Source organism: Rhincodon typus, chromosome 6, assembly GCF_021869965.1.
Source record: "Rhincodon typus isolate 14 chromosome 6, sRhiTyp1.1, whole genome shotgun sequence".
In the NCBI taxonomy this organism is placed as follows: domain Eukaryota; kingdom Metazoa; phylum Chordata; class Chondrichthyes; order Orectolobiformes; family Rhincodontidae; genus Rhincodon; species Rhincodon typus.
In genome coordinates this window covers 41,837,674-41,850,287 of record NC_063337.1, presented here as the reverse complement: position 1 = coordinate 41,850,287, position 12,614 = coordinate 41,837,674, and the positions used below count along the sequence as shown (strand labels likewise).

At 39.0% G+C, this 12,614-nt stretch overlaps 1 protein-coding gene across 4 annotated transcripts in view; it reads right to left on the bottom strand.

The window, feature by feature from the left end:
* cwf19l2 (CWF19 like cell cycle control factor 2) overlaps nt 1–12,614 on the bottom strand; it is a 142,303-nt gene that overhangs the window by 58,000 nt on the left and 71,689 nt on the right. The gene's annotated exons all lie outside the window — the stretch shown is intronic.

Genomic DNA, 12,614 nt, shown 5'->3' with positions numbered 1-12,614 from the left:
GACCTGACGCATGCTCTTTTCTATGTGGGAGCTCAAGTTCAAGCTTCATGTTTTGGAGCCTGAGAAGGAGCTAGTGTAATATCAGTGTATCCAGAAGTCTGAGGGTTTCCTCAAACATAGTTTCCAGAAGGTGGGGACAGGACAGCTACAGAAGGTGCATGAAGTCACCAAAGAGGTGATCACCAGATAAAGGGATATAGGTAGTGCTGGAACTCCCCGAGCCAGCAGCACTTTTTAAACCACATTTCATTTTTGAATGCCAGGGAAGGTGATTATTCCTTGAGGGAACAAAAGCTCCAGCAAAATGGGAAATTTGACTTCAGGCATGGAAGGAGAGTAGAAATGCAGTGGCTACAGGGGATTTGATGGCCAGAAGAATGGACAGGCACTTCTGGAACTGCAAGGCAATTCTATAAATGTATATCACAGAGCAGGAGGAGTCCTCGTTCATGCTGGAACCAACAGTACAGGTGGAAAAATTATTGAGGTCCTTCACGTAGAATTTCAGGGACAAGGTAAAATATTAAAGATTAATGAGCCGATTATAAATTATAAATCAATTATAAATTAATAATGAGCCAAGACCTCAGAAAGCAGTAATCTCAAGATTAGTCCCAGTGACACATGCCAGAGAGTACAGAAACAGAAAGATAGTGCAGGAGAGTGTATGGTTGAGAATTTGATCAAAGAGGAAGATTTCAGATTTTTGGGTCATGGGGCCTGGATCTGTTGGATATGGTATCTATACAAGGTAATAAGATTGTACCTGAACAAAGCCAAGACAAATGTCCCCGCTGAAAGACTAAACAGAACTGCTGAGGAGGGTATAAACTAGTTTGGCAGGGGGAAGGAAACCACAAAATAACAGAAAAGAGATCAGAGGATAGAAGAGTACATTTGGTAATTAGAAATAATGACAGGAGCCAGATTGAGGAAAAACAAACAAAAGTGACGAAACAGATATTAAGATTGTGTGTACATCAGTGTCTGTAGTCTAACAAATAAGGTTTGTGAACTAATTGGGATTATGATGTGGTGGTATTATCACAGATGAATGAAACAAGGCCGAGCACAGGAGCTTAAATACAGCTAATCAGAAATATGAAGAACAATAGGGAGGGGAAAAAAGAGGAAGCATGGTAATATTAATTAGGAATGATATTCAAATTCTAAATAGAAAGGTTTTGGCACTGAATCTAAAACAAAAAGAGAAAAGACTGGAGGAATTTAGCAGGAATCTAGCAGCACCTGTGTAGAGAGAAACAGAGTTAATGTTTTGAGTAAAATGTGACTCTCTCTACGTGCTTTTGCTTTTATTCACACAATTCATTTGGTCGGAGTTAACAAACAGAGGGAGAGCAATTGCATTGTTCTGAGGACTTTTCTTTGAAACATTACAAACAAACAATGAGAAAGAGACAGATGAGAACATTTCTCGCCAAATTTAATCAGCATTTAACAGAAAGGAATTGCAATAAAAGGACATTCAATCTTAATATAGACTGGTATAATCAGAGGATTAAGGAGGAGAATCTCTGTTGTGTATAGAAGAACTTTCTTTATGAATATATGTTTCCAGTCTAACAAAGAAAAATAGCAATGTTCGCATCTGGTTCTCAGAAATGCATCACTGTAGGAAGTCATCTGAATAAGTGACCACAATATCACTCTCCTTAATTATGGGAAAGGAGCAGAAAATGTTGAAAGTAAATTGCTCTACCAGGGAACATCCAGTTTTGATGGGAATGCACAGGCAGATTTAAGGGTAAAGCCTTAACAGAGGAAAAATCTCTGTTCAGGGAATAAATATTTCAAGACCAAATTGTGGTGTTAGAAACACATGAAGGAAGATGCAGTAGGTTAAAGGGACAGATCAACGCTATAGAGCAAGATAGTAATACAAGTAATGGTAACGATAATCAGAGCTGAGCACAACAGAACACAGTATTCAAAATTAAAAATGTACCAGCAGATAAGGCCAGAGTTGGCAAAATAGTAAAAAGGAATAACTAATTACTGGATTTGCACAGCATTAATAACAAAACAGCTCAAAGAGAAATACTTATGACTTGACAGCTGCGACAGTGACATATTTACGAATGGCCAAACTGGAACTTGAATATTCAAGGGAACCTGACATTTCACAAAGACAGGAAGCTCGGAAAAGATACTGATATAGATCTGTTGAGTAAGTTTGAATGCCATAATTATAGGTAGTGTAACAGTGAAAGATGACCTTAATTCTAAGGATCAGCATGCGGAATCAGCTTGAGTACAGAAGATAAATAAGAACAAATGTAAGAAATCGTTTATGGGAGTAGTGTGGAGGTCTCCCATTAGTTACTACATTGGAAAACTGTGTAAACGGGAAGAAATAAAAGGGGTCTTGTTAGAAAGCCACTGTGATAATCACAAGAAATTTTAACCTACATACAGATTGAATGAAGCAAATTGACAAAGGTAACCTAGAAGATGAGTGTGTAGTGTTTGTTGAGACAATTTCATAGAGCAGCATATTCTACAGCCAACCAAAGAGCAGGCCAGTCTAGACCTGGTACTGTATCACCACACAATGAAGGGATCTTAGGCAGCATTGATCATAATATCATTGAATTTCACCATTAGTTTGAAGGTGAGAGAGTGAGTTTAAGATCAGCATTTTAAACTTAAATAAAAGAAACCACAAGTTATGATGACAGAGGTGGTGAAAGTAAACTGTGAAATTAAGTTAATTGGGTGAGACAATAATGATGCAGTGGCAGACATTTAGGGAGATATTTCACAACACTCAAAGATACATTTCGGTGAGAAAGGCAAGGATGCCCCTGAAGGGAGTTCACAGAATGGATGTCGTTAGGATGTGCCCTTGTGGGAGATACAAGAACTAGAGGACAGAGAGAAAAATAAGGAATCTTCCTTTTGAGATGGAGATGAGGAGAATTTTTGTTTTTTTGAAAGGTTCTTTATATGTAGCATTCTCTTCCCCAGAGACCAGCAGAGGCAGGTCTGTGATTTTTTTTTAAGGCTGAGTTAGATAGATTCTTCATTGACAAAGGGTTCAAAAGCAATATGCAGTAGATAGGAATGTAGAGCTGAGGTCACAGTCAGATGAGTCATGATATTATCAATATGAATCACCATCTCCTCTGTCTAATTTGACTGTATGCATAGAGATGCAAATTGGGAAGAAAAAAGTGAGAAAAAACACAGCTAAAATGTCCTGTATGGCAAACGATATAAGAGTTAAAATAGAAATAGACGTTTCAGGAGCAAGATTCAGTCAATACCTGAAAGATTATCGGAAGAACTGGAGGGAATATCTTTTAAAAAAGATTAAATAGAGGAGCACTTGGAAAACAACGACAGGGATCACAGACTCAGAACGGATTTACAAAAGGGAGATCATGCTTCACAAATCAACTGGAATGTTGAGTGGATCTAACTGTCGGGTTGATAAAAGGCAGCCGGTGAATGTAGGTTACTTGGACTTTCAGAAGGCCTTCCATTAGGTCCTACACAAGAGACTACCACATAAAATTAAAGCGCATGGGATAGGGGGTAGTGTTCTGGCATGGGCAGAGAACTAGTTTGTAGATAGGAAACAAAGAGTGGGAATAAACGGATCTTTATCTGATATCATCCAGTGACTACTGCAGGGATCAGTGCTTGAACCCCATCCATTCACAATACATATTAATGACTTAGATGAGGCTACTGAAAGTAATATCTCAAAGTTTGAAGATGACGCAAAGCTGGGTGGGAGGGTAAGCTGTGAGGAGGATGGAGAGATGCTTCACAGTGATTTGGACAAGTTGAGTGAGTGAGCAAATGCATGGCAGAAAGAAAAAAATAAGTATAATGTTGATAAATATGAGGTTATCCACTGTGGTAGCGAAAATAGAAAAGGTAGATTATCTGAATGGCAATAGATTTGGAAAAGGGAGAGATGCAACAAGACCTGGGTGTCCTTGTTCACCAGTTGCTGAGAGTAAGCTTGCAAGTGCAGCATGTGGTGAAGATGATCAATGGTATGTTAGCTTTCACAGCAAGAAGATTTCAGTATAGGAGCAGGGAGGTCACATGCAACTGTACAGAGCCTGGGATGTGGTGAGCAGTTTTGGTCTCCTATTGGTGGATGGATGTTCTGGCTACGGAGGGAGCACAATGAATGTTTATCAGACTGATTCTTGGGATGGCAGGTCTGACGCATCAAAAAAAGTCTGTATTAGTTAGGACTATATACACTGGAGTTTACGAAAACGAGGCGAGATCTCGTAGAAACCTAACTGGATGGCTGGTTTGTAATGCAGAGTGATACCAACAGCATGGGTTCAATTCCTTCGCTGGCTGAGGTTACCTTGCAGGGCTCTCCTTCTCAGGATCTCCCCTCTCCAAGGCATGGTAGCCCTCGGGTTAAGCATCAGTCATCCCTCTCTAATGAGGGAGCAGCCCAATGATCTGGAAAGACTATGGTGACTTTACCCTTTACCTTTACAAATTTCTAACAGGGCTAGACAGGGTAAATGCAGGAAGGATGCTACCATAGTCTGGGGAGTCCATAACCAGAGGTCAAACTGTAGGAATATGATGTAAATTGTTTAGGATTCAGATGAGAAGTTTCTTCATCCTGCGAGTGGTGAGCCTGTGGAATTCTCTGCCATAGAAAGCAGTTGACACCAAAACATTGTTTCTTTCAAGGAAGAGTTAGATGTAGTTCTTCCAGCTAAAGGAATCAAAGAGACGGGGAGGAACAGGGTACTAGATAGGATGATTAGTCATGACCATATTAAATGGTAGAGCAGGCTCAAAGAGCTAAATGGTCAATTCATCCTCCCTTTTTTCTATATTTGTACTTTAAACTCAGATTAATCTTTTGTACTGTGAGTTTCACTCCAACAGATACTTGTACTTTGGAGGACAGTTCCTTTTAATTCAGGGTCCGGCTGCACTGGTCACAGCTCATTTCTCAATTATGCGGCTAAATTTTAAACCCATCATTTTTTTTGTTCAGAGGATAGCTCCACCCTCAGCAATTATCTCTATAGCAACCTCAGACTTTCTTAATTTAAAAGTGTCTCAGCTAGATCAATAGTCCAAGTATTGTTTCTGGGATAGAATCAAACAAAATGAAAGTAAACAATATCTGATTCACCATAAACTAAAACTAAAACACTACAATTTTAACCCTTAATATAACCCACTAAAGAGGAGACAGCTATAACAAGAGGGCATCATGACTCTCTCTTTCACTTTGGGGTTGGCCAATTTTTGCTTAAGCCAAAATTATCTTCAAATAATTTACTTGCGTAACTTTAAAACTCCATCCCTTGTCATTTAGGTTTGCCGCAAACTACTGCACAGCACTAGAGAATGTCAGAGCTGCATTGTGCAATGTCGGTCTAATCTTTACCTCCATTCCCTTATTCTTCAGGCTTAACTCTGTCCAGTTTTTTTCATTCCAACTAATCTCTCAATCAGCTATGCCACCGCAACCTTGAACAGCCTTCTCTATCTTAAACTCCAACCAGATGTGTGTTTGCTTTTTATTGGCTAGTTTAGTCTATAGACATGTAAGTAGGATAATGGTCAGCACAACATCGTGGGTCGAAGGGCCTGTACTGTGCTGTACTGTTCTATGTTCTATGTTCCAAAACAAATATTGCATACCTCAGTGTAGAAACCCGCGAGAAAGTCACACAGATATGTAAAGACAAAATCACAAACAGAGGGAAGGGAGTCTTACGAAAGACTTTGGACAGATATTTGAATATGTCTGATAGAATTAACAGGTAAAAAAGAACTCCAGAGAACATCTCAGCAGACAAAACTTCAAGTGATGAAAGTATAGATCAAAGCCTTGGCCATAACATAAAAAAGTGACACAAAGGCAGGTAATGTTCTGGAGATAAACACAGTTGATTTAATGATGGTGTAAGAATGATTTAAAGATCAAGCGGAACGCAAGATTCCAGGTGGAAATCTGGAAAATAAGCAATTAAGGGCAGAGGTCTAATTTTGTACAAGACGTCTGCTAATATTTACTGACAGATAATCAATAAAAATGTGCACGTATAATGGGGCTTTAACATTGTAAACAAAAGAACTAGGAGCAGGAGAAGGCAATTCAGCTCCTTGAGCCTGCTCTGCCATTTGATATGATCATGGCTGATCTCATCTCGGCCTCAACTCCACTTTCTTGCCCACTCTCCACAACCCTTCAACCCAGTACTTAGCAAAAAATCTGTCTATCTGCTGTCCCCGCACCCACCACACTCTGGCGTAGTGAATTCCACAGATTCACGACCCTTTGAGAGAAGTGATTTCTCCTTATCTCTGCTTTAAATCTACTATCCTTTATCTTAAAACTGTGAACCTCACATTCTAGATTGCTCCACATGAGGAAACATCCTTTCTACATCTACACTGTCAATCTCCTTTCGCATCTTGTATATCCCAGTTAGATATCCTCTCAGTCTTCTAAACTCCAGAGACTATAGGTCTTAACTGCTCACTCTCTTCCTAAGAGAAACCCCTCATCTGAGGGGTCAAATCAAGTGAACCACCTCTGAAATACCTCCAATGCCACTGGTGCCCTTGAGGAGGGATGTAAAGTTATACACTATATTTTACATGTGGTCTCACTAATGCCTTGTATAGTTGCAGATGCACTTCACTACTTTTATATTCTAATCCTTTACCAATAAGTGCCAAAGTTCCGTCTACCTTCCTTATTACTTGATGTAACTGCATACTATTCTCTGCAATTCATGCATGAGGACACTCCGATCCCTCTGCAGCAAAGCACTCTGAAATTTCTCTCCATTTAGATAATAAATTGCCTTTCTACTCCTTTGACCAAAATGGATTACCTCATGTTTATCCACATTAAACTTCGTATGCTAAATTTTGGCACATTCACCTAACCTCTCCATTTGTAAACTTTTTATTTCTTCATTGCAACTTACGTTCCCACCTATTTCAATGTCATCTGTAAATCTGGCTAAATCTTTCTATCCCTGAATCCAAGTCATTAATACTGGTTGTAAATAATTGGGGCCCGAGAACCAAATCCTATGGCACCCCACTAGTTACATTTTGCTAACCAGAAAAATACCTATTTATCACAACTTTTTCCAAGTTGGTCACAAAAGTGTCAAACAACATAATAGGTCAGGTGACCAAAAGGTTGAGCCAGTTGTCAATGTAGGTCAGTGAACAGTGTAGATTCAAATTAGAAGTCACACGTCACTACGTTACAATCCAACTGGTTTACTTGAAATCACAAGCTTTCGGAGCGCTGCTCCTTCATCAGGTGAAGAAGCAGCGCTCTGAAAGCTTTAGATTTCAAACAAACCTGTTTAACTGTAACCTGGTGTTGAGACTTTGGACTTTGTCCACCTCCACATAGCGATTCAAGTTAGGATATGCACAGCAGAGTTTCAGATGAGTTCACGTTTTCCATTGAGAAGAATAATGGAATGGATGAGTGTAGAATAACAAAGTCATGGATAAGGGCTTCAGCAGTATATAAGCTGAGGCACAAATGGGCAGTTATTAGGTCACAAGCAAATTGTAATCTCTTGACTTCAACATGTAACAGTGTTGCTTTCTAACACTAAAGCTTCACATAGGTAACCTATTTAGGTGGCCACATACACTAGCAAATAAATTGCTCAAATAAAAATATGTAGTCAAGAGATTTTTTTTCTTACAAACATGTAAAAATATCGACAAAATTATAAGTATGCCTGTGTCCATTATATTTTCAATGAAATTCTTATGCTTTAAGTAAGTGTCTTAGACTTCAGCTTTCACAAGTAACATGGGAACTGCAAATTGTCTTGTACATTTAGGACAAATAGAAGTCTTTATTTAACTTTGTTCATTACCAACAATTTCACCATAGGTGATTTGGGGCACAGTCTCAAATTCCATTATTCCAGTTGCTATCATTAATAAAGATGTACAGACTGGGCAATGTAACAGCAAATAATAATAAAATAGTAGCAATATCCAAAGGCTAAGAAATTGCACTGAACCCAATGTCATAACCAACTTGTTTTATAAGGTAAATCCCTCAGGTCATGAATTTAATTACTATTGATACTGATGCCATTTAATTTATGAATGACAGGTTGGTACATGAAGATTTATTTCCCCATTATAATTACAATAGTCACTTTGAATAGCGACTTTGTCAATGCAACACAACAAGGTCAAAAACTACTGAAAGCTGAAAAAAGATCACTGGAAACAACATGTTACACAAGGTGTAAACTACAGTAAAGAACAGATGCTCTTTTTCATAGTGACATCACGTAAGTGGAGATTTGTAAAGTAAAAGAACACATAACATTCATGCGTATTTTAGACAGCTACCCTTTATCAGTATATTGATAAGTAAGACTCAGAATAAAACACTATATAATGTTTTTGATGGTAGAGTGGTGACTGCAGCAATGTGCAATGCAGCATCGACACATTGTGCATAGCAATAATACCCAAAATGGAAGTGAGGATGGTTACACCAATGATACATGAATTATGGAGCAGTGGAAAAACCATTAGGGATTAATTCTATAAATAATAAATATATAAACATAAATAGTTATAAAATGTAACCAATCAATAAATATTTAAAATTATACTTCATTATATTTTATTTAAAACTAACATAATTTGAACGTTCTAGAATTAAATATATTTTTCAAAGCAATTGTATGCGTCAAATTTTGTGTTTTATTTATATGCAAATCAGCTATCATGCCTTGTTAATAGTCTTGGCAGAACTCAAAATGAAAAGAGATTAAACAGTGCACTGCATTCACAAGATAAGCATTCCTTTTCAAAAGAAATACGTTTAATTGTCACAGTAAATTAAATTGGTTCACAGATCCTTCAACAATAATTTTTCATAGTCTGTGATCAATGTCAATAATACTACCTGAGTTTGGTACAAATATATCTGTTAGTGACTATATGCTAAAGATTAACAATGGTTTTAATAGAAAGGGTTTCTTAGTTTGGTGGCCTAAAATTCTACATTTAGAAAAAGTACTTTGAACTTCCTGCAATAAGATATTGGATATTATTGAAGGATATGTTATACTTATAGTTGATTTGTCAACACCTTTCTTAAAATAACTAAAGCCCATCTAAGCTCTCATACTTGTCCCTTAGAACTTTGTACAGAATCAAATAGAATTTGCAACAAGCAAACCAATGGCTTACTGCAGTCTGTTAATGGATATCCACCAAATAGTTGTCCTAATTCCCTATGCCTTCCCTACATCTAAATTCCACTATGTTCCACAACAAAAACAGAAATTGCTGGATAGTCAGCAGGTCTGGCAGCATCTTTTCATAGGATCCCTACAGTGTGGAAACAGGCCCTTTGGCCCAATAAGTCCAAACCGACCCATCCCCCTATACCCCACCTAATCTACACATCCCTGAACACTACAGACAATTTAGCATGGCCAATCCACCTAACCTGCACATCTTTGGACTGTAGGAGGAAACCAGAGCACCTGGAGGAAACCCATGCAGACACGGGGAGGATGTGCAAACTCCACACAGTAGCCTGAGGGAGGAATTGAACCTGGGTCCCTGGCGCTCTGAGGCAGCAGTGTTAATCACTGAGCCACTGGAAAGCAAGCAGAGTCAATGTTTTGGGTCCAGTGATCCTTTTTTAAAAGCATTCTGTTCTGTTACCAGATTTGCTGAGTTTTTTTTTCCTGCTATGCTCTACCTTTCTGAAGTCCTGGAATGCACTATTGTTGCCTAACTTTAAGCCCTTTAAGTCTCTAACTCTCAAGTTTCTCCAGACTGCATTAAGTGTCGACGACAATACAATGACAACAGATGTTCTATGTCCCAAGTTCAGCTTCAAATCCCAGAGTCAAACTGACACCAAGATAGAGTCATGGAAACGTTCAGCGCAGAAACAGAGCCTTCATCCAACTTGTCTATGCTGACCAAGTTTCCCAAACTAAACTAGTCCCATTAGCCTGTGTTTGGCCCATATCCCTCTAAACCTTTCCCATTAATGTACCTGTCACATGTCTTTTAAATGTTACAACTGTACCTACATCTACCACTTCCTCTGACAGTTCATTCCACATATGAACTACCCTCTGTGTGAAAACATTGCCACTCAGGTCCCTTTTAAATCTTTCCCCTCTCACGGTAAACCTATGCCCTCCAGCCTTGAATTCCCCAACCGTACGGAAAAAGACCTTTGCTATTCACCTTATCTATGTCCCTCATTATTTCATAAACCTTGATAAGGTCACCTCTCAACCTCCTACGCTCCAGTGGAAAAAGGTCCCAGCCTATCTTTATGACTCAAACCCTCCAGTCCCTGTAACATCCTCGTAAATCTTTTCTGAACTTTCTTCAATTTAATAATATCCGTCCTATAGCAGGGTGACCAGAACTGTACACAGTACTTCAAAAGTGACCTCACCAACATCCTGTACAATCTCAACATGACATCCCAACTCCTATATTCAATGGTCTGAGCAATGAAGGCAAGGGTGTCAAACGCCTTTTTCACCACCCTGTCGACATACGACACAACTCTCAAGTAACTATGTACCTGAACACTGTTTAAAAAGGTTGTTCCGTCCTGGAATTTTTTGAAGAGAGGTGGTGAAGACAGAAGTGTCAAAGTGGCTCTGTAATCCTTTGTAATCTTAGATAACCTTCTTCACTGTCGACTATACCACAAATTTTGATGTCATCTGCAAACTTACTAAGCATGCTTCCTAAATTCTCATCCAAATCATTTATATAAATGACAAGCAACAGTGGACCCAGCACAGATCCTTGAGGCAAACCACTGGTCACATACCTCCAGTACAAAAAATAACCTCCACCATCACTCTTTGCCTTCCACTATCAAGCCAATTTTGTATCCAATTGGCAACTTCTTCCTGAATCCCATGTGATCTAACTTTACTAACCAGTCTACTCTGCAGAACTTTGTCAAAGACTTTACTAAAGTCCACACAGACATCATCTACTGCTCTGCCCTCATCTGTCTTCTTGGTCACATCCTCAAAATGAGTCAATCAAGTTGGAGACATGATTTCTCACACACAAAGCCTTGCAGGCTATCCTTAATCAGACCTTGCCTCTCAAAATGCTTGTCAACCTGGTCTCTCAGACTCCCCTCCAACAATTTACCCACCACTTACATCAGACTGACCGGTCTATAGTTCTCAGGCTTCTCCTTACATCCTTTCTTAAATAAAGCCATAACATTAGCCACCCTCCACTCCTCTAGCATGTCACCTGTGGTTGTAGATGACACAAATATCTCTGATAGGTGCCCCGCAATCTCTGCCCTAGCTTCCCACAGTGTCCTGGCGATTTATCTACTCATATGCTTTTTAAGACCTCAAGCATGTCCTCTTCTATCAGGTGGACTGTTTTCAAGACATCAATATTAATTTCCCTGAGTTCACAAGCTACCATGTCGTTCTTCACAGTAAATACTGATGAGAAATATTTGTTTAGCATCTCTCCCGTCTCCTGTGGTTCCACACGTATATGACCTTGTTGATCTTGAAGGGGCCCTATTCTCTCCCTGATTGCTCTTTTGATCTTAACGTACTTGTCGAATCTCTTTAGGTTATCCTCAGCCTTTGCAGATAGGGTCATCGCATATCCCCATTTTACTCTCCTGACTGTCATCATAAGAATGTCCCTACTCCCCTATACTCTTCAAAAGATTCACAATCCCAGTTTTCTATACCTGACATATGGCTCCTTCTTTTTCTTGACTAGAGCCTCAATATCTCTATACACCCATTGTTCCCTACTCCTATCTGCCTTACCTTTCACTCTAACAGGAACATACTGCCTCTGAACTCTTGTTATCTCACTTTTGAAAACCTCCCACTTGCCAGTCGCTCCTTTTCCTGTGTACAGTCTACTCCAATCAACTTTTGAAAGTTCCTGTCTCGTGCTGTCAAAATTGGCTTGACTCCAACTTAGAACATTAACTTTTATACAAGGCCTATCCTTTTCCATAGCTATTTTAAAACTAATAGAATTATGATCACTGGTCCGAAAGTGCTCCCTTCAGTCACTTGGTCTGCTTTATTTCCCAAAAGAAGGTCAACTTTTATTCCTTCTCTAGTAGGTACATCTACATATCGATAAAGAAAATTTTCTTGAACACATTTAGCAAATTCTTCCCCATTCAAGCCCTTAACACTATCCTGTACACCCATATCAATTGGATCAGATTAATGATCTGCAGTACTGCCACATCTAATCACAAAATGATAGTGGGCAATTAAACTAGCCAAAGCAGGCAGATCCAAAATCTTGTCTTTCTTCAATGATGGAGGAGCCCAGCACATCAATATAAAAAACAAGACTGAAACATTTATGATCATGTCCAACAGAAGTGCCAAATGGATGAATTGTAGACTACAAGTAGCCCATTTGGCCTCTTAAGTCTGTTCCACCATTCAATTAGATCATTGCTGAGCTTATAATCCTCAATTCCACTTTCCTGCCTTACCCCCCAGCCTGCGAAACCATTACTTGATTAACAATCTCAACCTGGAATATACTTAATAACCTGGCTGTGACCACTT